Below are 26,822 nucleotides of genomic sequence, written 5' to 3'. Positions count from 1 at the left end.
TAGGGAAAACACGCAAAATGCAAATACGACGTAATTACGTCATCAATATGCAAATATACGCATGACGTCATCTAGCGACATTTGGCGACTTTTCGAGCAGACTTTAGCTACTTTCCGTTGAAAACAGTTGGCAACACTGCAACGCGGTCTGCTTCACTTGGTCAGAGAAGTAATGGCAGACAGCGTGCATTTCATTTAAATTTGTGATTCCGATGCAAAAAAAAAGGTAAAAAGGAAAAGTAAGAAATTGATTAAATAAAACACTTGAGTTTAAAATTGTTGTCATGAAGGAGAAAGTATTAAGCTGTATTATTTCCATAAAGTAATCAAGGAGCTGGGCAGTTGCATCTGGTGAAATCTGTGTAAAACAGCCTTTCTGTGGTGCATGAGGATTTATGCTAACTGATATCACTCATTTCTTGGTGAGTAAGCTTATGGGTTATTTTATATGCTTTTTGGAGTTAATATTATTTACTTTTTTTTTTTTAGATTTAAGTGAATTTAAAACATGCCATGGCTATATGTTCAGTAAGTGTAAAGAAAAAAAGAGAAAGAGGTAAAAATAAGTTTATTTATTGGTTAAATTAAGGATGTATTGTTTTAAAAGAATTATACCAAGTTATTTAGGTAATAAGTGCAATGTTTGTAACCTAGCCTGCATGAGGCCTATGCTAACCATGTGGTCTTGTGTGTTTTTAGCTATAAGCTAATTAGGTACACTTGCAGCACTTAAAAATGTTTTTTTTTTTTACATTAATGCTATGCTCTGTGTGGAGATTGTAAATGGAATGCTAGAAATGTGTTGATATTATTGTGCTTTACTCAGTTGGAAATGTTCAAATTGAAATGTTGGAAGTGGTTAAATGGGAATTATTTCTGATTAATTGTTTTTTGCCTTGCTTTTACAAGGTTGGGTTTTTTTCCCCTTTACTTTCTACTTTGAGTCTTTTGCCTGAGCTCTTGGGAGTTGGACAAGAGATCCTGGATTTCATAAAACGTGTTGTTTCTGCCATCTGCAAAGAGCACAACGTTGGCAGGAACTGGCGAGCCAGACCATTTCGGAACTGGGAAAATTGTTGTTAATCATCAGAGCGGTAGGACCATTTCGTATGTTTTCTGTGGACATTGTTACAGAAGACAGGATTTGTTTTGTCTTTGAAGAATTACATTCCATACACCTCTTCATTCATCTTATGGACATTTAACCGAAGGGTTTTGATATTGTAGTGTCTTTTGTTTCTTTATTTGTATTGAACTGTTTTATTTTATTTAGTATTTTTGTTTTAAGGGATCGATTTAAATATATTTCTTTATACAGAGTATACACAGGTATTTACAGTTAAAGCAAACGAGGTAAATCAAAAGGTTGGGCTCAACACACATACACACACACACACACACACACACACACAGAGGGCTATATATAAAAAGAAAACCATACACAAAAAAAGCCTTGGTTTTGGCAACGACTACCAGATAACAGTGGCCACAGTCCCACCACCAACAAGTAGCCCCCTTTCTCCCCGCTTGACTAATGTAGAAGTGACAGAAACTTTGCATCTCCCTGTTCTCCTGAAACAACTGATGTTACTGTGACAACCTGCCCTGTTCTTCCCACGAACATTGTCGACCCACCCAGTGTCCAGAGAATGGTGGTTGAACACATAGTAAAATCTAGTGATGCCACATTGTCACAGCAAACCTCAATCCGCCTGAGAGTTTTCTCCGGAAGGAGTCCACGTCCCCCCAATGAACCCCCACTTTTGCTGAATTAGCAGTGCTTATTCGAACCCAGGAAGACAAGCATGCCTCTAAAGAGGAACGGATGAGAAAGCACCTTGAAATAGTAAAGCTCCCTAATGCCCCCCCAAAATCACGTGCCGTCTTTAATCAAATGTCTGCCTGTTCATGTGATGTGTCCAAGTTTGAGAATTCTGAAACTAGTCTCCTAAAGAAATAAGTGGTGGAAATCCAAGCCCAAGTTACGGCTTTGAAGCAGTCTCCTGATTGCATGAGTCATTCTAAAAGGGCTGAGGTAACTGCTTTAAAGAAAATGGTGGATGAACTATGCACCCAAGTAGCTGCAGTGAAAGCCTCAGTCACTCAGAGTTAGAACCAAAGAAATCCAAATGAGTTAGAGATCGCTAGGCTGCAACGTCAGATAGCTGAGCTGCAAACTCAGAGTGCCACTCAGAGAGTGTATAAGACTTATCCCATGCAAAGGCCGCATGAGGCAGGGACAGACCGAAATCCCAGGAGGGGCCAATTGGGAGTAAGCAGACCATGACCCGGATACTGTTTCCGGTGCGGGGAGGATGGCCATTTGGCTATCAATTGTGAAAGTGCTGCAAATCCTTCCAAAGTTGAAGAGAAACGACTTAAATTAAGAGAGCTGCAAAGCCAATGGGACTTCTTATATGGAAGGCCTGCCCAGCCTTTAAACTGAGAGGGGTCTCTGTACCAGGGCATATGGAGACCAAACGTTCGGACTGTCGCCCTGAATGTTACAAACAGGCATCTCATGTGACTAACCATAGGCTACCGCCATCAAACCACTTGCCAAAGGGGCTAGTAGGAATAAAATGCACGGCTAAGGTCATCATTGGAGAGAGGGAGGTGGATTGCCTTCTTGACACAGGGTCACAGGTGACCACAATTCCTCAGTCATTTTATGAAGCATATTTGTCAGACTCCCATTTGAAGCCCTTAGAAAACCTTTTGGAAGTTGAAGGAGCTAACGGCCAGACTGTCCCGTATTTGGGGTACATTGAGTTAACCCTGAAATTCCCAAAAGCATTTGTGGGAACTGAAGTTGAAGTCCCCACCCTCGCCCTTGTGGTGCCAGATTTGACTAGTCTTTCTCAAATTCTAATCGGAACAAACTCTTTAGATGTTCTTTACAGCCAATGTGCTAAAGAGAATGCATCTAATTTCCAGTCAAGCTTCTATGGTTATCAAGCAGTACTTAAAGTTTTGCAAGCTAGGTGGAGGCAAGCTAGCAATGAAACCCTGGGCTATGTAAAGTTGAGGGGAAACTCCCCCAAAGTTGTGCCTGGTGGGAGCACAGTGGGCTTGGATGGCTATGTCCATCTTCATGGCCCCCACAAAGAGAAATGGGTAACTCTTGAGCCACCATCAGTTTCCTTGCCAAGTGGCCTGCTAATGGCCAGCTTCTTGCACACTTTACCCTCTGAACGAACCTCCAAATTGTCAGTTTTGCTGAGAAACGGAACCCAAACCGACAAAGATCCCTCCTAAAGTTGTGTTGGCAGAGATTCATGCAGTTCAAAGGGTCATGAGCCAGCAGCACCAGAATTTAAACATCAAGGCTGAGGAAAGCACGCCTACCGGTGCTAACCTTTCCTTTAACTTTGGCGATTCACCTCTACCTACAGGCTGGAAAGAACAAATGTTGAAGGTGTTAAACTCTATGCCTGAGGTATTTTCTTTGCACAACCTTGATTATGGACACACTGAAAAGATCAGACATCAGATAAAGCTCACTGATGAGACTCCATTCAAGCACAGAGCCCGACCCATCCATCCTCCAGACATTGACGCTGTGAGAAAGCACCTACAGGAGCTTTTACAGGCGGGTATCATCCGCGAGTCTAAGTCACCGTTTGCTTCGCCTATAGTCGTAGTCCGGAAGAAGGACGGTACAGTGCGGTTATGCATTGATTTCCGAAAGCTCAACTCACAGACAATCAAGGATGCGTATGCCTTACCAAACCTAGAGGAAGTTTTCTCCACACTAACAGGCTCGAAATGGTTTTCTGTACTTGATTTGAAATCTGGCTTTTACCAAATTGAGATGGAGGAATCTGATAAAAGTAAAACAGCATTTGTCTGTCCACTTGGATTTTGGGAATTTAATAGAATGCCACAAGGAATTACCAATGCACCGAGTACGTTCCAAAGATTAATGGAACGATGCATGGGAGACTTGAACAGAAAGCAAGTACTAGTGTTCATTGATGACCTTATTGTTTTTTCCAAGACTCTTGAAGAACATGAATCTCGGTTGCTGCAGGTTTTCAACCGACTTAAGGAGTACGGGTTGAAATTGTCCCCTGACAAGTACCGATTCTTTCAGACGTCAGTGAGGTATCTAGGTCATATAGTCTCACAAAATGGGGTAGAGACTGACCCGGCAAAAGTTGAGGCTTTAAAGACATGGCCAAGGCCCACAAATTTGAAAGAACTGAAATCCTTTTTAGGTTTTGCCGGATATTACCGGAGATTTTTCCGTGACTATTCCAAGATCACTAAACCTCTCACTGACCTTACAGCGGGATATCCTCCGCTTCGGAAAAGTGGTATTAAGAAACCAAGGGAGGTAGAGTATTTCAACCCCAAAGAAAAGTTTTGTGATCGATGGACTCCAGAGTGTCAGAGGGCCTTTGATTCTTTAATTGGCAAACTTACATCTGCACCTGTTTTGGGCTTCGCTGACCCCAAACTTCCTTATGTCCTTCACACAGATGCCAGTACCACTGGGCTTGGTGCAGCTTTATATCAGGAGCAGGAGGGGCAGATGCGAGTCATAGCTTTTGCCAGCAGAGGATTAACCAAGGGTGAAAGTAGGTACCCTGCACACAAATTAGAGTTTTTGGCATTAAAATGGGCTGTCACCTCTAAATTTAGTGACTACCTCTATGGTGCAGAATTTACTGTTGTAACGGACAGCAATCCCTTGACGTATATACTATCCTCAGCAAAGCTTGATGCCACCAGCTACCGCTGGCTGTCCAGTTTGTCAACTTACAATTTCAAGCTGCAGTATAGAGCTGGGAGTCAAAATCAGGATGCTGACGGGCTTTCCAGATGACCGCACGGTGAGCTTTTGGATGACTTGGCCTCTCAAAAGGAGAAAGGATTAAACAGTTCACATTACACCATCTCATGGAGCCAGGTGATGAGTCATCTGTCCTCATGGATGACACAATAAAGGCCATCTGTGAAAGGCATCAGGTGATTGGGTCATCTGGAAATCCTAACTGTCCTCCCTCCTCACTTACCTTGGTTGAATCCTTATCTCACCATGAGAATGCTCTTCCAATTGAGTTCCAACATGAAAATGAACATGGCCTTCCAGATCTTCCTCACCTCTCAGAATCTTCCTTGGCAGATCTGCAGAGGAAAGATCCGAAAATTAAAATTGTAATTCGAAGGTTAGAGAGCGGAGGGAAACTCTGTAACTTGAGAGACCAGCCGCTTACACTGGGATTGTGGTTTAAAGAGTGGAACCGGCTTGAGCTGAGGGGTGGAGTGTTGTATAGGAAAAGATAGAACTGTGGAACCTTTTACTATCAGTTGGCGCTGCCTGCCACATTGAGAGACATGGTGCTAAAAAAGCCTTCATGATGACATGGGTCATCTAGGTATCGAAAGGACCCTAGATTTGGTCAGATCAAGATTATTTTGGCCCAAAATGTCACAGGCAGTAGAGGAAAGGATCAAAACTTGTGAACGCTGTGTGCGTAGGAAAACACCCTCGGACAGAGCAGCTCCCTTGGTAAACATTCAGACTAGCAGGCCCTTAGAGTTGGTATGCATGGATTTTCTTTCCTTGGAGCCAGACCAAAGCAACATTAAGAACATACTGGTCATCACAGACCACTTTACAAAGTATGCCGTTGCAGTACCAACTTGTAATCAAACTGCCCAGACCGTTGCTAAAAGCCTGTGGGACAATTTCTTGGTACACTATGGGTTTCCGGAGAAACTGCATAGTGACCAAGGGACAGATTTTGAATCGCGTACAATAAAGGAATTGTGCAAGGTTGCCGGAATCTGCAAGGTGAGAACTACATCATACCACCCGAGAGGCAATCCAGTGTAACGATTTAATCGTACACTTCTCCAGGGCTGGGGACACTGGAAAATGAAAAGAAGTCTCGGTGGAAGGAGTTTGTAAGGCCTTCAGTGCATGCCTACAACTGCACCCGCAATGACACCACTGGGTACTCTCCTTATGAACTCATGTTTGGTAGACAACCACGCTTACCGGTTGATCTGGCTTTTGGACTGCCAATAGACAATCCCATAAAATCACACTCTCAATATGTGCAAGACCTAAAGAATCGGTTGCGTGAGAGTTATGAGGTGGCTACTAAAAATGCTGAGAAGGTAGCAGGACGTAATAAAAGGAGATTTGACGAGCGTGTTGTTGCTTCAACTTTGGGAGAGGGTGATCGTGTTCTTGTAAGGAATGTGCGATTGAGAGGGAAGCAAAAGCTGTCTGACAAGTGGGAACAGGATGTTTATGTGGTTGTCCAAAATGTTCGGGACCTGCCAGTATATACTGTACGACCAGAGGGAAAAAGTGGTCCTCTCCGAACATTGCATCGTGATTTATTGCTGCCCTGTGGGTTTTTGCAAGCACGCAAACCTGAAAGGCAGAAAGTAGTCAGAAGGCCTAGGGCCAGAGCTTCTCCTATTGTTCAGGAGATACATGAGTCAGAGTCTGTTTCTGAATATTCAGAGTCTGCAGATGAGCAGATTCCTTGTTATGTACCTGGAAGGATTTTAGGTTCACAAACTCAATTTATCACAGAGCACTTACCTCACGTTCGAAGGGGCATTGACTCACCTATCCTAGATCCTACTGAAGAGAACTTGCCAACTCAGAAACCTGTGGAGATTAATCAAAAAGAACCTGCAATAGAACACTTACCGGAATGTAAACCTATAGAGGAAAATTTTAATGAGTCTGTAGAAATGGAGATGAGTGAGAATGAGTCTGACACGCATTGCACATCACCTGATGTCTCTGTGAAGCAAAGACCAGAGCCACCAGAATCTCTTGTGTCCTTGAACGAGTCCCTTACTCAAGCGGCCGAAACAGCTTCCAACTGATCCTGAATCACCCCTCGAAAATGAAAATTTAATCACGAATGAGATGAGTCACACTAAAAGCACCTTAAATGAAGATGGGGACATCGTAACGGAAGACACTGTTGCCCCTAGACGCTCACAGAGAGAGAGATGCCCCCCTAAAAAGTTTGAATATCCGCAATTAGGGAATCCACTCACTTTAGTGATTCACTCCTTGTTGCAGGGTCTAAGCAAAGCTGTTAGTTCTTCTTTAGAAGAGTCAGTTGTTGCTCCGGTAATTCATGTGTAGATGCAACGGGACGTGCATATATTCCAGAGGGGTAACAGAGGGTAACCCCATGTTACTATCCAGCCTGGAGAGGCTTAAGATTTGTGTGTGTATGTATTTGTACACACACTCATTTTGAATTGAGTGATTAGATATCACATTAGATGTCATTAGATATTAGAAAAACATAACAGTTTAAACATGTGTGTATATATATATATATGTGTGTGTGTAGTTGAATTGCCACGTGTAGCTCCGCCCACTGTCGATTGCGCCATTGCACAACGCGGTCTGCTTCACTTGGTCAGAGAAGTAATGGCAGACAGCGTGCATTTCATTTAAATTTGTGATTCCGATGCAAAAAAAAGGTAAAAAGGAAAGTAAGAAATTGATTAAATAAAACACTTGAGTTTAAAATTGTTGTCATGAAGGAGAAAGTATTAAGCTGTATTATTTCCATAAAGTAATCAAGGAGCTGGGCAGTTGCATCTGGTGAAATCTGTGTAAAACAGCCTTTCTGTGATGCATGAGGATTTATGCTAACTGATATCACTCATTTCTTGGTGAGTAAGCTTATGGGTTATTTTATATGCTTTTTGGAGTTAATATTATTTACTTTTTTTTTGAGACTTAAGTGAATTTAAAACATGCCATGGCTATATGTTCAGTAAGTGTAAAGAAAAAAAGAGAAAGAGGTAAAAATAAGTTTATTTATTGGTTAAATTAAGGATGTATTGTTTTAAAAGAATTATACCAAGTTATTTAGGTAATAAGTGCAATGTTTGTAACCTAGCCTGCATGAGGCCTATGCTAACCATGTGGTCTTGTGTGTTTTTAGCTATAAGCTAATTAGGTACACTTGCAGCACTTAAAAATGTTTTTTTTTTACATTAATGCTATGCTCTGTGTGGAGATTGTAAATGGAATGCTAGAAATGTGTTGATATTATTGTGCTTTACTCAGTTGGAAATGTTCAAATTGAAATGTTGGAAGTGGTTAAATGGGAATTATTTCTGATTAATTGTTTTTTGCCTTGCTTTTACAAGGTTGGGTTTTTTCCCCTTTACTTTCTACTTTGAGTCTTTTGCCTGAGTTCTTGGGAGTTGGACAAGAGATCCTGGATTTCATAAAACGTGTTGTTTCTGCCATCTGCAAAGAGCACAACGTTGGCAGGAACTGGCGAGCCAGACCATTTCGGAACTGGGAAAATTGTTGTTAATCATCAGAGCGGTAGAACCATTTCGTATGTTTTCTGTGGACATTGTTACAGAAGACAGGATTTGTTTTGTCTTTGAAGAATTACATTCCATACACCTCTTCATTCATCTTATGGACATTTAACCGAAGGGTTTTGATATTGTAGTGTCTTTTGTTTCTTTATTTGTATTGAATTGTATTTTTTTATTTAGTATTGTTGTTTTAAGGGATCGATTTAAATATATTTCTTTATACAGAGTATACACAGGTATTTACAGTTAAAGCAAACGAGTTAAATCAAAAGGTTGGGCTCAACACACACACACACACACACAGAGGGCTATATATAAAAAGAAAACCATACACATTTCCTAAAGAAAAACATTTTAAAGTCAATTAAATTAAAGATTATTTTATTTCATCATTTCTTAAATCAAAACAAAAAAATAGTATTTTGTGAATTATTTATGTTGTAACTTTCATTTGTTTGTGTAAATATTGCCGAATGCAAATAAGAAATCACTTTTATTTTTGCTAACTACAACTTGGTATTGGTAATTATTTCCCTTGTCTCGTTGCAACACTGGCTCATGAGCAAATGTGGTCTTCTGATATGGTCCATAATGCAGAATTCTTCGGTTAGTGTCTAATACTAAACGTTTGATAATACACAGTAGTGCGGAACCCGCTACATTTGCCTTTAAATAAACTAATAGAAAACAAATTTCAGATGATGTACGTAATTCGCATGAAACGTGAATTATAGGTACATCCCGGTAAAGTTTTTCTAAAGTTACGTAGTAGGAGAGGTGAGTTGCTCAGTCTGTCCACTGTGCTTCGGTAAGCTTCTCTGGCGCCAGGAGAGACAGTCAAACACACACACATACACACACACACACGTTGTCTGTCAGAAAGGTCTCTGTTTATTACCAGCAAAAGATGGGGTTTATATATGTTTGACCAAACGCCTGTACCATAGACATATGTTACTACAAAGAACATGAACCATTGTAAATGTCCTGGTGAGATCCTGAAGAATCAAAGGAGAGGAAGATAGAGAGGTGTCCGTCCAGAGACAGATCACAAGATGTTGGCTCGAGTTAGGGGGAGAGGGGGAAGGAGACAGAGGGGGAGAGAGAGAGAGAGGGGGGGGGGAGACATAAAGAGAGAATGGGAAGGTGAGCGCGGGATCGTTCACACCTTAAAGAGCAGATCCGAGAGGAGACAGGAAGATAGCAGCAGGAAAGATTTAACACGTTGATATCAGATCTATGAGGAAGAGAGCAAGAGAGTAGAAATTACTCCTTTATATATAAAATAATTCTAACAATCCCCTGCCACAGTGAAAGTGCGCGCACGCACGCCGCAAATCTCCCCTTTGATCAAAATGCTCCCGATATAAGCCGACACGAGCAGCTTTGTTTCAGTCCGAATATTCATCTATCATAAAGGGAGGCGACATAAACTTGCTGATTAAACACTGCAATTTTTTTAAGTGAAAGGGCGTGCGATGTGAGCAGCTTTTATTAATAATAATTAAATAATTATTCAATGCTGAATCAAAAATGCTAAAATCAAGATGATTATTATTTTTTAGATTATTAATAAAATGTTCGTTTGCTGTTTGGGTTCAGCGTTAAATGATTATTTGAAACTGAGGTTTTATTTTGACTGTTGCCGTTTGGCTGCGACAGAGTGCCACGCGGCAGTCATAGACATTCCGCTAGAGTAACCACTGTAAGTTCTTCTGGTGCGTGAAGGTTCCAGGGCTCGCAACTTCATATGCCCTGATATGTAAATCGCCTTGAGGGACAGAAACTCGTCCTGTGCCCAAGCAGAACCTAGTGCGCTAGCTTACTCAAGCGGCGCGAGCACAGTCTGTCCGGGCAATTTATGTACGAGAGTACCCTAGTGTTGTCCACCCGCACTAGGACATTATAGCCTCAACTGCTAGAGGAGGTGTTTCAGGGCCAAAGTAAAGCCATCATTTTAAGGCAATTGATGTGCCACACGAGAAGATGGCCTCTCCAGCTCCCTTGGGCTGGACGGCCATCTAAGACTGCACCCCAGCAACTTACGAGAACTAAATGCTTAACTAATAAACTATATGCTTAACTAATAAAATAGAAATAAACACAACAACAAACTTTTAAAAATGAAACATGGCCCTTACATTTCCAGCCCCTAATTAACAGGCAGGAAGACTGACAATTACACACATTTTTTTGTTGTTTTGTTGTTTTTTTTAACAATAGAGCCACAAATTAAACCTTCTTAACCTTTTTGTTTACTATTTAACTTAAGGTATTTGTATCTTTACGTACCAAAGAAAATTATAAAATAGTTAACAGTCAATTTTACATATGAGGCACAACTTGTCAATGGGTCTTTCCAGTGTATTGGTCTTAGTTTTAACCAGCACACGTCTCACAAGTCCTTTTTTATCAGGGAACACTTTTGTGATTCGTCCGACAACCCAAGTTCAAGTCTGCTTTATTGTCACTTCCACGATATACAGTTAGTACACAGTGAAACGAAACAACGTTCCTCCAGGACCAAGGTGCTACATGCAACATAAACTTACAACATAAATTAACAGAGAAGCTAAACTAGCTAACTAAGAGGCCTAGTTAGCTGGCTAGCAGAGACAAGACAGATATTCCTAACATAAATTACAACATAAATTAACAAAAACTTACTAAAGACTAACTAACTAAAAGACTATATACAGGTTTTTTTTCTTTCAGACAACAGACAACACTAAAAGACTATATACAGTTTTTTTCCAGACAACAATGAGTTCTTGGACCCATGAATGACCCATGAATTTCTTGGAGAAGACTTGAAACCATTTTTGACGCTTCTGAAGCAAGGGCAAATATTCACGCACCCATCGCTTCCAGAATAAGTAAAATCAAATTCAAATTTTATTTGCTACATACACAGTCATACACAGTACGATATGCAGTGAAATGCTTGTACGATCGCCGGTGACCTTAAAAAGAAAAGAAAAACTATATACAAGGAATAAATATTAATAAAAGAAATTAAATACAAAAGAAAATAAATGTAACTAGTAAAATAAACAAACTGTGCAAATAAGGGCATAATAAAAATATTACAAAATATAGAAATATGGGGGGGGATATATATATAAAAAAAAATTAATGTTTTAAAGTGGCAATAAAATGTTTTTTGGCAAAAGTGGCAAAATGGCAAAGTGGCACCGCTTGCTGTAGATCAAGTGAAGGTCAGGGAGCTCGGTGCGGATGACGCGCTCAGCTGATCGCACCACCCTCTGTAGAGCTCGTCTGTCCTGCATGGTGCCGTTTCCAAACCAGGTCGTGATGTTTCCCGTCAGGATGCTCTCTATGGTGCAGGAGTAGAAATTCCTGAGCACCTTAGAGGGCAGTCTAAAGTCTCTCAAGCGTCTGAGGTGGTAGAGATGCTGCCGGGCCTTTTTCACCACGGTGTTGATGTGACAGGACCATGACAGGTCCTGCGTGATGTGAACACCGAGGTATCGGAAGCTGTCCACTCTCTCCACTGGGCTCCTGTTGATGATGGGGGTCTGGTAGTTCCTCACCTGCTTTGTACTAAAGTCCATTATCAGCTCCTTTGTCTTGCAGACGTTTAGAAAGAGATTGTTCCTCTGGCACCAGTTCTCCAGATTTACAATCTTCTCTAGGTAGGCCATCATTGTTGGTGATCAGGCCCACCACGACCAGCCGGTGCTCCAGCTTGGTGGTGAGTGTGGAGGGGATTATGGTATTAAATGCAAAGCTGTTGTCGATGAAGAGCATTTTAACATAATTCCCTTTCCCAGTATCTAGGTGAGTAAGTTATGTGTGGAGGAGATGAGAGATTGCATCGTCTGTGGAACGGTTCTGGCGGTATGCAAACTGTAGTGGGTCGAGTGTGTCTGGTAGTGAAAAAATGATGAAGTCTCTGACCAGGCGTTCAAAGCATTTTATCACTACTGAGGTGAGGGCTACAGGGCGATAGTCATTGAAAGAGGCAGGATGTGGTTTCTTCGGGAACAATGATGGACTCTTTGAAGCATGTTGGGATCACCGACTGAGATAAAGAGATGTTGAATATCTCAGTGAACACAGGTGCTAGCTGGTCTGCGCAGGCTCTGAGAATACGACCGGAGATGCCGTCTGTTCCTGCTGCTTTCCTGGTGTTCACTCTCTTGAAGGCTCTCCTCACGTCATGCTCGGTGATGATGAACGCATTTCCGGTGCTGGCAGTGTCTTCCTGTCTGTAGCCGTTAGCGCCGCTAGCATTAGCATTACTAGCGTCTTTAGCTGCAGCCTCGAAGCGAGCATAGAAGTTGTTCAGCTTGTCTGCCAGAGTTGTGTCCGCGTTCGTCATACCGGTTGTTGGTGCTTTATAGTCCGTAATTGTCCTTAGTCCCTGCCACAGGCTCCTAGTGTCACTCTGTTGGAGTTGTGACTCTAATTTCATCCTGTAGCGCTGCTTCGCCTCTTTCACCGCCTTCCGGACGTCAGACGACCCTTGTACGGTTCCATGTCCCCTGACGCGAGTCCCGTGTTGTAGGCAGCAGTACGAGATCCCAGAGCGTTGCGGATGGTTTTATCCACCCACGGCTTCTGGTTGGGAAACGTTTTAATAGTCTTTTTCTCCATGGTATCATCCGCTAGTTTCTCGATGAATCCCACAACCGCTTCCGTAAACACGCTGACGTCATCATCGGAGCTGTTTCGGAACATGTCCCAGTCTGCGTCATCGAGTGCGTCCTGTAACGCGGCCACCGATTGGTTCGTCCAGCGCGTGACCTCCCTCTGAACCGGAACTTCCAGTTTCAGCCTTTGTTTGTATTTTGGCATGAGGAAGATGGCGGCGTGGTCGGATTTACCAAACGGTGGACAAGATTGCGCCTTGTATCCATCCTTGACTGTCGTGTAACAGTGGTCCAGTGTCCTTTCACCCCTGGTGGGGCAGGTGATATGTTGAAGAAAGTTTGGTGCTGCACGTTTGAGGTTGGCACTGTTAAAGCCCCCCGCCACAATAAGCGCAGCGTCCCGATGCTGTGTTTGGTGCTGTGTGAGTGCCTCATGCAGCTCACATAAGGCAGTGTCCGTGTCTGCTTGTGGTGGAATATAAACGGGGCTGATTATGACCGATGTAAACTCCCGAGGTGGATAAAAAGGACGACACATGATGGACAGTAGTTCCAGATTTGGTGTGCAGGAGCATGTGAGAGTAACAACGCTCGCGCTGTTGCACCAGCTGCTGTTCACCATTAAACACACGCCGCCTCCCCTTGACTTCCCCGAGTCACGCGTCCTGTCCATGCGGTGAACTGAGAAGAACTCGGCCGGCTGGATGGCGTGGTCATGCACCGCTGGGTTCAGCCATGTCTCGGTGAAGCAGAGGAGATTGCAGTCCCGAATGTCTCTCTGGAACTTTACCCTGGCCCTGAGGTCATCGAGCTTGTTCTCCAGTGACTAGACAATGGCGAGCAGGATGCTAGGCAGAGGTGTGCGGTGTGCACGAGCTCTCAGCCTGTTCCTGACGCTGGCTTGTTTCCCTCGGGGCCACCGCTTCGCGTCGCATCCTTTGTTCTCCCTCAGGATCTCCCTCGGCCAGCTCGGATCCGGAGTTAAAAACGTCAAATTGTGAGTACATTGTATACCAATAGAAATAAGAGTGTCTCTATCATACCTAATGTACTCCATGGTAATGATTTTGCCGATTTTAAAACACTGAAAACTAACTTAAAAAACAAAAACAAAGAAAAGGTGGTCGGAGCAGTCGTGACGGCAGCCAACCTCACCGGCTCCATCTTGAAGTCAGCAAGGTATTGAATTTGCTTCTACTTGCAATGTGCATAAATGTCCTCTTTTTTAAAAAGTCCAGGAGGCAAGTTTGGCTGTTTTTTCATCAGCAGCAGGTGGTTGGAACTTCCCCTGTTTACCCTAGACCCTGGTCCCTTATCACATTTGACTTAATAACTATATCCGCATTCCTTCGTAGTTCTGTAAGGGCTTTGCGTTCGGAATTGGTCAGATTGTCTATTTGGCTATTGTCAAAATGTGAAAGTTGATTAATCATATTATTGTTGAGGTTGATGAGCTGTACAATTGCTGGATCCACCTGGTCTATATCCGGTTCCCAAGTTGATTTCTCTACAAATTGTATACATTCTTTGGTATTGGTCTTGTATTGAAAGAAATCTAATAGCTTAAGTTGTCTATTATAAGCCTGGACATCCCTACCCAGCTCCCCCCAATTGATGGCCCTCGGTGTCAGGACGAAAGTGAGACCCCTATTTAGTAGCTGTGTTTGTGGTTCTGTAAGCCGAAATGTTTTAGAGAGGTTAATTATATTGGTGTGCTCGTCTGTTTTGTTCCCGTTGCACGTTACCAATTTTAGAAGTTTAACTGGTCACACCAGTACTTAAACATTTGTGTTGCCATCTCTGCTGTCCAATGAACTGGATCTCTTGGGTCTACACGAAATCTAAGTGGATGCAATTCCTGTAGTGCGTTTGCATGTGCGAGTATGAATGTATTAAGTTTTCTAAGGTTTTCCTGATGCCGTTTTAGTAAAAGATCTGAAAAATTTATCATAGGGGTGTAGATCGTCGCATTGGGGAACGCTGTTGCTGCTGCTCTCCACAATTCCTGCAGTTGTTTTTTACTCGTATTCTCGAAATGTTGATCTTTATTATTTATCCCTAATGACAAAACCACTTTCTGTGTATCGGGGTTGGGGCCTGATTGTTTTAGAATTTTGGCTATGTGTAAAAAGTTTGCGCCTGGGTAACTATCTACTTGAATCTGTTCATCCGTAAAGTAGGGGATCCTCAAAAGATTGGAGTCCTCAATGAACAAGATCGTTTTTTTATATACAGTGTTAGCATGTCTGGTGGGTACCTGATAGATTGGGTTTTTATTAAAATCGGGAGATGTTTCATCCTCCCTATTTCGTCTAAACAGCGGGGTCAAAGAAACAGAGGGAGGGATAGAAAGGGAAAGGGATGGTTCAGACACGGCCTTTGTCAAGGAGTTATTCCCTTTAACGTGGCCACTCATCACCTCCTTCCCTTCCCGTTTCATTGACTCCCCAGTTGACTCCCCCTGTGAAAAAGAGAGATCTGTCTCCATCACCACGCTAACATTGCTCTTAATCATTGTCGACTGTTTAGAAGATGACATATAACTTTCGTTATGTTGTTTTGTACTAACCTTAGGGGAGGGTTCATGTACCTGGGCTATTACCACCTTAGTCCTCCTAGGATAATTCAAACTAGGAGGTGTTGTCACGGGTTTAACTGGCTGGACCTGTGGAGAGCATACCACATTTTTACTGGGTTCTTGAACCGTTTTTTGTTCGAGGGACTGTATCTTCTCTTTGTGGAGAGGCGAATCTGCAGCTACTCCAACTGACATAGTCGCTAGGTTTTGTTGTATTTGTTCTTTTGCTTTATCTAGGGTTTCCAATCGAAACTTTTGGCCAAATCTGGCTTTAACCCATTTTGTTGCTATATCCCACTCTGTTTCGTCCATCTGGTCAATTTTTTGTAAAAGCCCCTCTTTAACCGAAACATAATGGTCCTGGAGTATCTGCAAGTTCGTCTCCAACTAAAGGTCGACCGATATATCGGTCGGCCGATATATCGCGCCGATATTTGTCATTTTTTTATATATCGGCATCGGCCGATATCCTTGTTTAGTAGCGCCGATTTAAAGTCAGGCACATCCACGGGCAGTCCCATGTTATTGATGCGGTGGAATGTGCTGCTGCCGCGTGTGAAGGGCCCCAAGCCAAAACTTCAATGCACTAGAATGCACTTCAGATGTTCTGTGTCATTTATACCGAACACAAATGTTGCTGGTTGCTAGTAGTGCTGCACGATTAATGATATCGCAATCGCGATGTCAGCCTATGCGATTACATTACAGCAAATGTTGCGATTATATTAAATAAACAAATGCGTTCGCGGACGTAACAAGACATTCATTATAAGAGCTGTATGGCCATTTCTTATGTCAAAAATAAAAAAATAACCAATCAGTCTTGTGTAGCGCGCATGCTGGTGGTCACGTGACTTTCCGCAGCGCAGTGTGAAGACGGAAGAAAATGGATACAGAAGAGACCAACGCTGAACTTGTGCCCAGAAAAAATGCAAGCTCTGTTATTTGGCGATATTTTGGTTTCAGGATATCGGACACTAAGCAGAAAGAGTTACTGCGCAAAATTGGCAAAACTAAAGTCGCTACATCAGGTGGCAACACGGCACATTTATATCAGCGCCTGAAGCAACACAGAAAAGTATGATAAATGCATGGCGGTAAAAGCCAAGAGCAGTAAAAAGACCAAACAAAGCACAACCCAGTGTGAGCAAAACAAAACAACACATTATTACAGATGTGTTTGTAAGTCTCAGTAAGTGACGTAGCGACGTTGAACTTGAAATAACTGCAGTGAAATTCTTTTTAACTCCTACGGACCTTTGGTCAAGCAGGACGACTGAGACATATATTAGCCTAACCGCACACAATGAGTTTGAACTGAAAAGCCGTTGCCTGCAAACATCATATTTCCCTGACGATCACACCGGAGAGAACATACTGTAGCCGCGAGTTTAAGAAGGCACTGGCTGCATTGGACCTCTGTAAGGATGGTTTGGTCGCTGTCGCAACAGACAACGGCACGCACATCGCCAAAGCGGTGGCGCTTAATCACTGGACTAGGTTCCAGTGCTTCGGGCATAGACTTTATTTGGCCATCGGTAAGTTAAATTAATTTATTCTTTTCATATTTAAAGCTACTTAACTGTACATTAGAGAGGACAGCTATTAACAGATTTATTTAAGAATAAATGGAAATACAGTGTAGAAATCTGTGTCACAAAGAACACTAGAAATGTCTCATTTAAATTATTTTCATGATTATTAGCATGACTCTAAAATTAATATGCTTAAAGGACACTTTTCTTTCCTTTAATGTCTTTTTCATCATTAGATTAAAAATGGTGAGTGATTTGATAAGAATACCAATAAAGTATATGTTACATCCTCCTTAAATGTCCCTGTTTTGGGACAAAATGTAAAAATATTTTTTTTAAATAGGTATTTGTTTTATTTATCTGTACTTTTGACTTTCTAATTTAATTTAAAAGTTAATTTAATGTAATTTAATTCAATAATGTAAAGATGTTACTGTTATTTAAATTTGTACAATTTTGTTTTAATTAGAAAACATTGTTCATTTCTAGTTGCTAGATTGCACTGTACACTATATCTCAGTTGAGAAATAAAAATTTCAGCATTATTAGTAATGTAAGTGCATTTTCCTTGATAACAAGCAAGTTGAGTCATACCACTTGTTTATCGTTTCGCAATCGTAAATCGCAATTTTGACCTTAATAATCGCAATGTGACATTTTTCCCAAATCGTGCAGCCCTAGTTGCTAGTGTTTCAGCACGTCATTATAATTTTTTTTTATTATGTTTTGTATATATTAGTTTTTATTTTTATATTTTTCAGTTGAATTGATTTTTATTTATTTTATTTATGTTGTATTTATTTTATTTAAATGTATATTTAAGTTTATTCATGTTCCAACAAACTTGAAAAATTCTGCTAGATAAATGCTCTAAAACATTTATGTAAATGATTCACAGTTTTTTTATATTATCTGTTTTATTTATAAGTCAGTGTTCAATAAATTATGTTAAGTTTAGAAATGTTGTGCATCCACTTATTAGTGTGACCTTTAAGCATGCAAATGAAAGGGAAAACTTCAAGATATCGGCCCTAAAAATCGGCCAAAAAAATCGGCAGCACATATCGGCCATCGGCTGACCCTGACCTCTAAACATCGGCATCGGTTATAAAAAAACCCATATCGGTCGATCTCTATCTCCAACCACCTATGTGTATTCTTGGTGATTTCATTAAGAGTGTGTGCGTTGGGACATGCTGGCTTAATGAATTGTGTGAGTTTCTGTGTGTGCCTTGTCATGCCTTTTGGAAATGTTTGTGTATGAAGAGCTGTCGTGATGATGGTTTCATGGTGTGTTGTTTGTATCCATTTAAAATACGTTTTCCTTAATGGCTGTTTAAAAATCAACGTGTTATGTAAATGTTGTTGTGTATTTTGTCTTTGTTCCACCCCATCTGTTTCAAAAGTCTCTAACACAGCAAACCTATTCGATAACGGAATCATTGCATCCTAAAAAATTAATGTCTTCTTACAAATAAAAATTTTTTTGAAAAAAGAGAAAAACCCCTTACCCAATGACTATACGAGGTTGTAGGCTTGGATGAGGAAGTCACAGCGTGGTTTAGGAGGGCCCGTCTTTCTGTTGGTAGGCTTGTTAAGGCCCGAAGGCCCTTGTGTGAAGCTCTCACCGAAAGGAAAAACTGGTCTTGTAGGTCCCTCAAAGTTGGTCTTCTCATCCAAGAACCAGGAAAAGAGTCTTTAAAACAACGAACATAAAAGAAAAAAAAAAAAAAGAAGGGGGGTGTAGGGAAAGAAAAAAACTCCCACAAAAAAAAAAAATATATTTGTGAGTACTCACGAAAAAAAAATAAAAAAAAAAATAAAAAAACTCGGAGAATGCCCTCAATCCAAGTTTGTTGAGTGGAAAATTTTATGACTACAAGTATTTTTCAAAAAGAGTTTTTTTGTCTCCACTCAAAAAAATGTAAAAATTAAAAAAGTAAAAAAATAAAACAGTTTATAAAAAAAGGGGGGGGAAAAAAACAAACCAAGGAAATAAAAGAAAACCCTTCTTTTTCAGAAAAAAAAAAAAAGAACATTAAAGTTCCTTAGCTTCAGGGTTTGCAATGGATCTTCTCTGTAGACTTGCCTTCCAGTTATCATGGTCTTGCTCTGTCCATTCTTGGAGTTCTGTTGTATGGAGTCCTGACGTTTCGCAGAGTTTCTGCTTCCTCAGAGGACTCTTACTGAACCCCCTCCATTCAGCCCCTTAAAAAGGCTTGGGGCGGGAGTCCTGTTAATTCATGGGGTGGAGTTTGGGAGAAGAAGTCCTTCTTATTGGTGTAAATGTCAGTCTGTAACACGGAGGCAGTGGGGGTGTGGTTTCCTGTGTGGTTCATGCTTATGGGTAATGTAGTTGAGTTCATGTTGTAGTCTCTAAATAGAGCTTCCTGCAGTTGCTTTCACAAGGATCCCCAATAGGGTAATGGTATATGCACTTGACTCTAAAACACAACTACACTGGTTCAAGACCCACAGCGACCCAAAGTAAATGGTCTGAAAAATGGGGAACAGACAAAGGAAAACTAATAAATACAAACAACCCACATGTGTGTGGAAAACCAGTCAAAACTGAAAATGGTCACACAATGAAGTGAAAAGAAGAGAGAAACAAAAAAAAGGGGGGTTGGTTTATAATAAAAGTGTACATTTAAGAATGATATTTTATTAATAATAATAAAGCAAAAGATAAAAGAATAAAAGAATAAAAATATTTTAAATAGAAAAGAAGGCAGGAACAGAAGTTCTCCGTAATAGGTTTAAGTGGCTCTGGCAGGGTTAGGTTAGGGGAAATATCATCTTAATTGGAGCCTTAGCCCCTTAAAGCACTGGCACACTGTCTGTTTTTAGTTAAAAATAGATGAACTTAAGAAGATATACACATTAGAATAAATATACACATTAAAAAGAAAGAAAACCAAGATAACCAGGGTGAGAAACAAAGACTGAAAGTAATAAGAACGGTATATCTAAATTCTCTCTCTCTCTCTCTCTCTCTCTATATATATATATATATATATATATATATATATATATATATATATAGATAGATAGATAGATAGATAGATAGATAGATAGATAGATACATGCATATACACATATATACATACACCTACATACACATTATTAAAAAAAAAATTTAAAAAAATAAATTAAAATGATTTTAGACAAAATGGACCAAAAGAAACTTCTGAAAATATCTTTTATTCAAGATTCGTTTACTAAAATAAAAATAAATAAAAAATGGTGAATGAATAAAATCATATTAAAAAGAAGAAATAAAAAAAAAAGCTGTCCCCATCGGAAATAGTACACGAAAATAAAAAAGGTATAAGAAAAAAAAAATCTACACCCCTGAATTAGCATTAAAAACAATGGAAGCCATTCTCAGAAATCCCTGAGTTGGAAAAAGTACTTTATTTAAAGATGTTTTGTTCACATAGAAATTTTAAAAAGTAAAGTTTGGAGGAGCAGGAAACATTGAAAATTTTCTTTTGATGGCATGAAGAGGGTTTTAGAGAATCCACTAAGGTTTCAAGCGGGTCCAAACATCGCGTAGGGTAGAGGCTGAGTTTGTCCCGGGAAATTGTGACTAATCAAGGTGGTATACATGATTTGAAAAATCAGAAGGGAAGCAAAAAAGAAAAGAAAAGAAAGGAAAAAAGTGAAATCAAAGTTTGAAACTGTAGGAATTGGGGTTAAAGCTAGGGACATTAGGGTTAGGGAAAATTAGTGTTGGGGTAGGTTGAGGTAGGGGTTAGGTTGAATTTAGGGTTCAATTTAGAGTTAGACCTAGGAGTAAAGATATTTAGGGTAGGGGTAGATGAGGCTAGGGTTTGGTTAAGGTTAGGTTTAGGGGTAGGTTAAGGGTTAGAAGCTGAAGGTGAAATACAAGTTAGGTTCCAAATGGGTTAAGATTAGGTCCAGATAAAAGTTTAGTTTAGATAAGTAAGAAGGTTAAAAGACACTGCAGTTATAGAATTCATTATGTTAAAATTTTTTAATTATTATTTATTCATTATTTGATCAGAAAAAGACACAACAGGGAGAAGAAAAAAGAAAAGTTAACAATAATAATTAAATCAATCAATGAGTGGATAAATAAGTGCTATAAAGTGTAAGTGCAAATTGTGTCCAAAAATCACAATAAAAGTGTCGATATCAGTGGAATTATCATTCAACCTTGCATAAATCAAAATAAAGAATCAAAACAAGAAGTAAGGAATGTTTGGAGAAGGGATGTGTAAGTGCAGTAAAACAAATTCACCTTACAATTTCAAAATTATAAGTGCTAAACGTTTTCACTCTCAAACCAATCAACAATAAGTGCTTGTGCAAATGCTAAATAACTCCTCACACTAGTGAAAAAAATAAAAGGAAAAAGAAACAAAGATAGAGAAAAGAAAAATAATTATTTACATAAGTGCCTTTAAGTCTAAAAGAGTGTTAAATATAATAACAGAAATTTATATAATATATATGATAAATATACTGCATAGACAAAACCCTAAGAAGAGTATATGCAGGGAATCCTACTTTCCTTATAAGACCTCCCATTTAACACAGTCACAATTCAGGATTTCAAGCCTCGTCCCATCTCATGTTGAAACCCGCTGGATGTTCAGTTCCGAGTTCTCTTATCCAAAAAGCCGCCCTTCTCCTCCTTTGGTGCGTCTCCCAAATCAAATTGGCTTCCAACCCTGAGATTTTGAGAGTGTGCAATCCAACCAGTCTAAAATGTGTGGCAAGATGTGTGTTAACTGTGGTGTTTTGAAAAGCGTAAAGGTGTTGTTTTAACCTGTATTCGATGTTGTGTTTAGTTTCTCCAACGTATTGTTTGTTACAGTGTGTGCATGTAATGATATACACCACATTCCGTGACTGACTATTTATGTTGTCTGAAATCAAGTAATATTTGTTTCCTGTCCGTAATTGATTAAATGGCTGAAAGAATGTGCCTACTACCTGTTGTGTTTTATGTTGTGCGGTCGTTAAGTCTCCCCTGACCAAAAGTTCCCGAATGTTCTTATTTTTCCTATATGCTGAAAGGATTTTGAAAGGTTGTAGAGCTATACACCTTTTTTGTGATTTAAAAAATAATTTCTTTAATCTGTTGTTTAGAGTCTTTGAAATTGTTGAATATGTGGTAACGATAGGGATGACAGCCTTGTGGTCTGGCACACGACTGTTGGTATTGTCTTGTAGCTCCCCGAGTGTGTTGGATTTAATTGATCTAAGAGATCTCTTAGAGTAACCTCGTTGTCTAAGAGATCTAAACAAAATCTGAATAGCCTCCTGAACATGTTGTTCAAAGGAACAGATTCTATGAAACCTGATGATTTGTGATTTTACAATACCGTTAAAGGTATGTTTCGGATGAAAACTAGTTTTGTGTAGAAGTGCATGTGAGTCTGTAGGTTTAAAGAAAACCTTTGTGTATAATGTTTTTGAATTGTTGATTGTTGGCCTAGTGAAGACCGTAGTGTCCAGAAAATTAATGCTAGACGGATAAATGGTAGCCTGGATCTTTATGTGTTCATGGTGTGTGTTCGCCAGCTGGATGAAAGTATCAAATTGTTGCTGGTTGTGTTGCCAGACCCCAAAGATGTCATCCAAATATCGTACATAGATGACCGGCAAGCAAGGGCACTTTTGAAAAAGTGTCTCTTCCCACTCTGCCATATAAATGTTTGCGTAAGCGAGAGCGAATTTTTTGCCCATTGCCGTTCCCTGTACCTGCAAATACATTTGTGAATTAAAATTAAAATCATTTCTAGTAAGGTTTATTTTCAACAGTTGGAGAATTTCTGTGTTGGGTCTGTTAATGTCCGGGTATTTATTAAAGCAATTCGCTACCGCTTGCAAACCTGTCTTAGTATGTATGTTGGTGTATAAACTAATTATGTCAATTGTGAACAGGAATGCGTTGTCCGGGAATGTTTTGTTTTGAATTTTGGTGATGAAGTCATATGTGTCCCTTAGGTAACTGGTATGTCTAGTGGAAATTGGATTAAGATAATAGTCAATGTATTGTGCAATGTTGTAGGTTTCACTTCCGCAATCAGACACTATCGGGTGTCCCTGGGGGACCTGGGAGGGGACCGTCCACGTCTCCGGATCCTTATGGATCTTGGGCAAAAGATAAAATTTTCGAGGTCTAGGTGGATTCGGGCCCATCAAGAAATTAAATTGTTTATTATTAATAAAACCTGACTGTTTTAAGTTTTGCAGAATGGTTTTAAACTTAATCTGTGTTTCTAGCTGTAAAGAGTGGGGTAATGAAACATAATGATTGGTATTATTCAACTGTCTGTGTGCTTCTGTTAGATACTGTTGTTTGTCCGGTATGACAATGGCTGAGCCCTTATCTGCTGGTTTAATTACCAGACTCAGGTAGCAGCACTTGTACTATTACCATGGCTGATCACTGGTCAAAAGTTGTTTACTTTGTGAACCTGCCTGAATTCCCATCAGCCAAAGAAACAGCTGAGCTGCTCGTACTTGTTTCGCCTTTATGGCATCCTAGTAGAAATCGTCTCTGATTCTCTGCTTAATTTTGGTCTGCCATCTGTAAGTTTGTCAGGCCTGACAAGTACTGTGTTCATACAATACAGCCAACCAGGACCTCAAGATGGCCATTCAGTGTATGGCCTCTTAAAACCCATACTCATGAAGTCAAATTCTATCATGGATCAATTATGTCCATAACTCCTTCTTTATCTTTTTCCCTGTCAGGAGGAGGAAGTCGCAGTTTCACCAGCCCAAGCCATTGTTCGCCATTGTAAGAGGACATGGCTAAAGGCGAGAGAGAAGCTTCATTTGGTACATCTCCAGCTTTAAACAACAAGCAGATCAGCACCGACCTACCACATTGGGCAAAGAGTCATGCTCTCAAACTGAAACATCCCCAATGTCATTTGGAACAGTAAAACTAAGCAAAACAGAAATGAATGACTGTCAATAATAAATCTTTATTTACCATATGATCATGTACATATGAGTTCCAAGGCCTTTACATGCTACATATATGAACTAGACATTAAATCTGAAATCTACATTAAAAGCCAGTACTAAACAGTGGTAAGTGGTCTTTAACAGGTGCAAATGTTTTATATTTTATGATTTGATATGTTTTGAGCTTATTATAACGTTTGTAGCATAAGAATTTTTAACAGAAAGCAAAGACAGTGAGATAAGAATACTGTAAATAACTTTCTGTAGTACACTTGCTAAAACAAAAATATTATAGCCACATAGAATCAGTAAAGCAATTAGTATATATTAAAGTATATTCGCTAAAACATTTCTGCTAGTGCTCAATCTTGTATGCCGCATATATGCTTATACAGTACATGACACTGTAGTGTAGAAGACAGATGTATGTGTATTTCTATGTTTGTGCTTTTGTGGTTTCTCAGGTCTAGCAGCCAGTGTTCTGTAACTCTGTGCTGAAATTGTCCAGTTCTGTGCATCTGTCACACGCGCCAGACGGCCAGTGCTCCACCCAGGTGTTCTTCCCCAAAGTGTAAGTGTAACTGAAAACGACAAAATAGAAACAATATTGACAACGTTCCCTTTTATTTCCTATTTAAAAAGCTTCACCTTTTATTGTCCATTCAAATGCTTTGGCAATAATGGCAACTTCAACATACACACATCCACACAAAATGAAAGCTCCTTAGTTCTGACAATACAAAAAAGGAAGTATAATAGGGAAAAATATTTACTTTAATAGGTAATAAATTACATTAGATTTCCTGATGCACACAACCAGTCAAAAGATTGAACACCTCCTACTTACATGGTCTTTTCTGATTTTTCTTTCTTTCTACGTTGTAAAACAATGCTGAAGCCATCCTAAATATATAATAATCTCATTTGAACAGTTGATATTAAGATGTGTCTCATACTTATGCTCTGAAACGCCTTCATAATGGTTCTAATCTGGGGTGCTGTCAATTGGTGATTTTTAAGGATGATAACTACAGTAAATGAACTTCTCCTTTGCAGCAGAGCTAGGTTTTGGTCTTGTTTTACTGGGAAAGTCTTTATGAACAACTTTAGGGGAAACAGTGGCACACATGGCAAGCCATCACCAACTACAGGACATCATCACCTGCCTGTTGCAGGGACGGCTCCCTTCCAGACACTTCTTTGGTTTGAAATGCAGAACGATGTGACGGTGAGGAAGACTGCCCCTCCTCCCAATGACCAGAATGTAAAAAAAAAAAAAAACTCTACACGGAGTCGACCCACATAATGCTGCTGGACCAGACAATATCCCTGGCAGAGTGCTCAGAGAATGTGCTGAACAGCTGGCAGATGTTCTTACCGACATCTTTAACATAAGCAGCTTCTTCGTTTCCATATCCGTCAAGCCCAAGAAGTCTTCTGTGTCCAGTCTCAATGATTACTGTTCTGTTGCACTTACACTCATCATCATGAACTGCTTCAAGTGGCTCGTCATAAGACACATCAAGATCCTGCTGCCCCCATTACTTGATCCACTGCAGTGAAGACCGTAGTGTCCAGAAAATTAATGCTAGACGGATGAATGGTAGCCTGGATCTTAATGTGTTCATGGTGTGTGTTCGCCAGCTGGATGAAAGTATCGAATTGTTGCTGGTCGTGTTGCCAGACCCCAAAGATGTCATCCAAATATCGTACATAGATGACCGGCAAGCAAGGGCACTTTCGAAAAAGTGTCTCTTCCCACTCTGCCATATAAATGTTTGTGTAAGCGGGAGCGAATTTTTTGCCCATTGCCATTCCCTGTACCTGCAAATACATTTGTGAATTAAAATTAAAATCGTTTCTAGTAAGGTTTATTTCCAACAGTTGGAGAATTTCTGTGTCGGGTCTGTTAATGTCCGGGTATTTATTAAAGCAATTTGCTACCGCTTCCAAACTTAGTATGTATGTTGGTGTATAAACTAATTATGTCAATTGTGAACAGGAATGCGTTGTCCGGGAATGTTTTGTTTTGAATTTTGGTGATGAAGTCATATGTGTCCTTTAGGTAACTGGTATGTCTAGTGGAAATTGGATTAAGATAATAGTCAATGTACTGTGCAATGTTGTAGGTTTCACTTCCGCAATCAGACACTATCGGGCCGTCAGTTTTCATATCATCCTAACTGTTCAATGGATGACGCCATCTCCACCACACTCCATCTGGTCCTCACACACCCATCTGGTCCCCACTGGATCCTAGACTTTCTGACCAAAAGACCTCAATCAGTGCAGATCAGGAACTGCACTTCCAGCACCACCACACTTGGCCCTGGGGGCCCCCAGTGCTGTTTGCTCAGTCACCTGCTGTTCAGACTGCTGACTAACGACTGTGTAGCAACACACAGTTTCAACTACATTATCAAGTTTGCTGATGACACGACCATGGTGGGTCTCATCAGCAAGAATGACGAGTCAGCATAAAGATAGGAAGTACTGGCTAATGGACTGGTGTAAAGACAACAACCTGTCTCTGAATGTTGCTAAAACAAAAGTAATGGTTGTTGCTTTTAGGCAGACATGTAAAAACCACTATTCACTAAATATCAATGGCTCCTCTGTGGAGATCATCCACAGTACCAAATTCCTAGGTGTCCACCTGGAGGAGAACCTTACCTGATCCCTTAACACCAGCTCCTTGCACAAGCAACAAACATCTTTTTTCCTGAGAAGGCTAAGGAAGGCAAAGCTTCCACCACCGAGCCACTTTCTATAGAGAGACTATTGAGGGCATCCTGAGCAGCT

The 26,822-nt window shown here is 40.3% G+C and overlaps 1 protein-coding gene and 1 pseudogene across 1 annotated transcript in view; both read right to left on the bottom strand.

Annotated features, from left to right (window-relative positions):
• The window catches only part of LOC128518710 (sialoadhesin-like), a 1,187,000-nt gene that overhangs the window by 707,298 nt on the left and 452,880 nt on the right, over positions 1 to 26,822 (bottom strand). The gene's annotated exons all lie outside the window — the stretch shown is intronic.
• The window catches only part of LOC128518512 (complement C3-like), a 39,914-nt pseudogene continuing 37,109 nt past the window's right edge, over positions 24,018 to 26,822 (bottom strand).

This window comes from Clarias gariepinus, chromosome 3 (genome assembly GCF_024256425.1).
Source record: "Clarias gariepinus isolate MV-2021 ecotype Netherlands chromosome 3, CGAR_prim_01v2, whole genome shotgun sequence".
Classification (NCBI taxonomy): Eukaryota; Metazoa; Chordata; class Actinopteri; order Siluriformes; family Clariidae; genus Clarias; species Clarias gariepinus.
The sequence above is the reverse complement of the archived record's forward strand: the minus strand, read 5'-3'. Positions and strand labels throughout refer to the sequence as shown.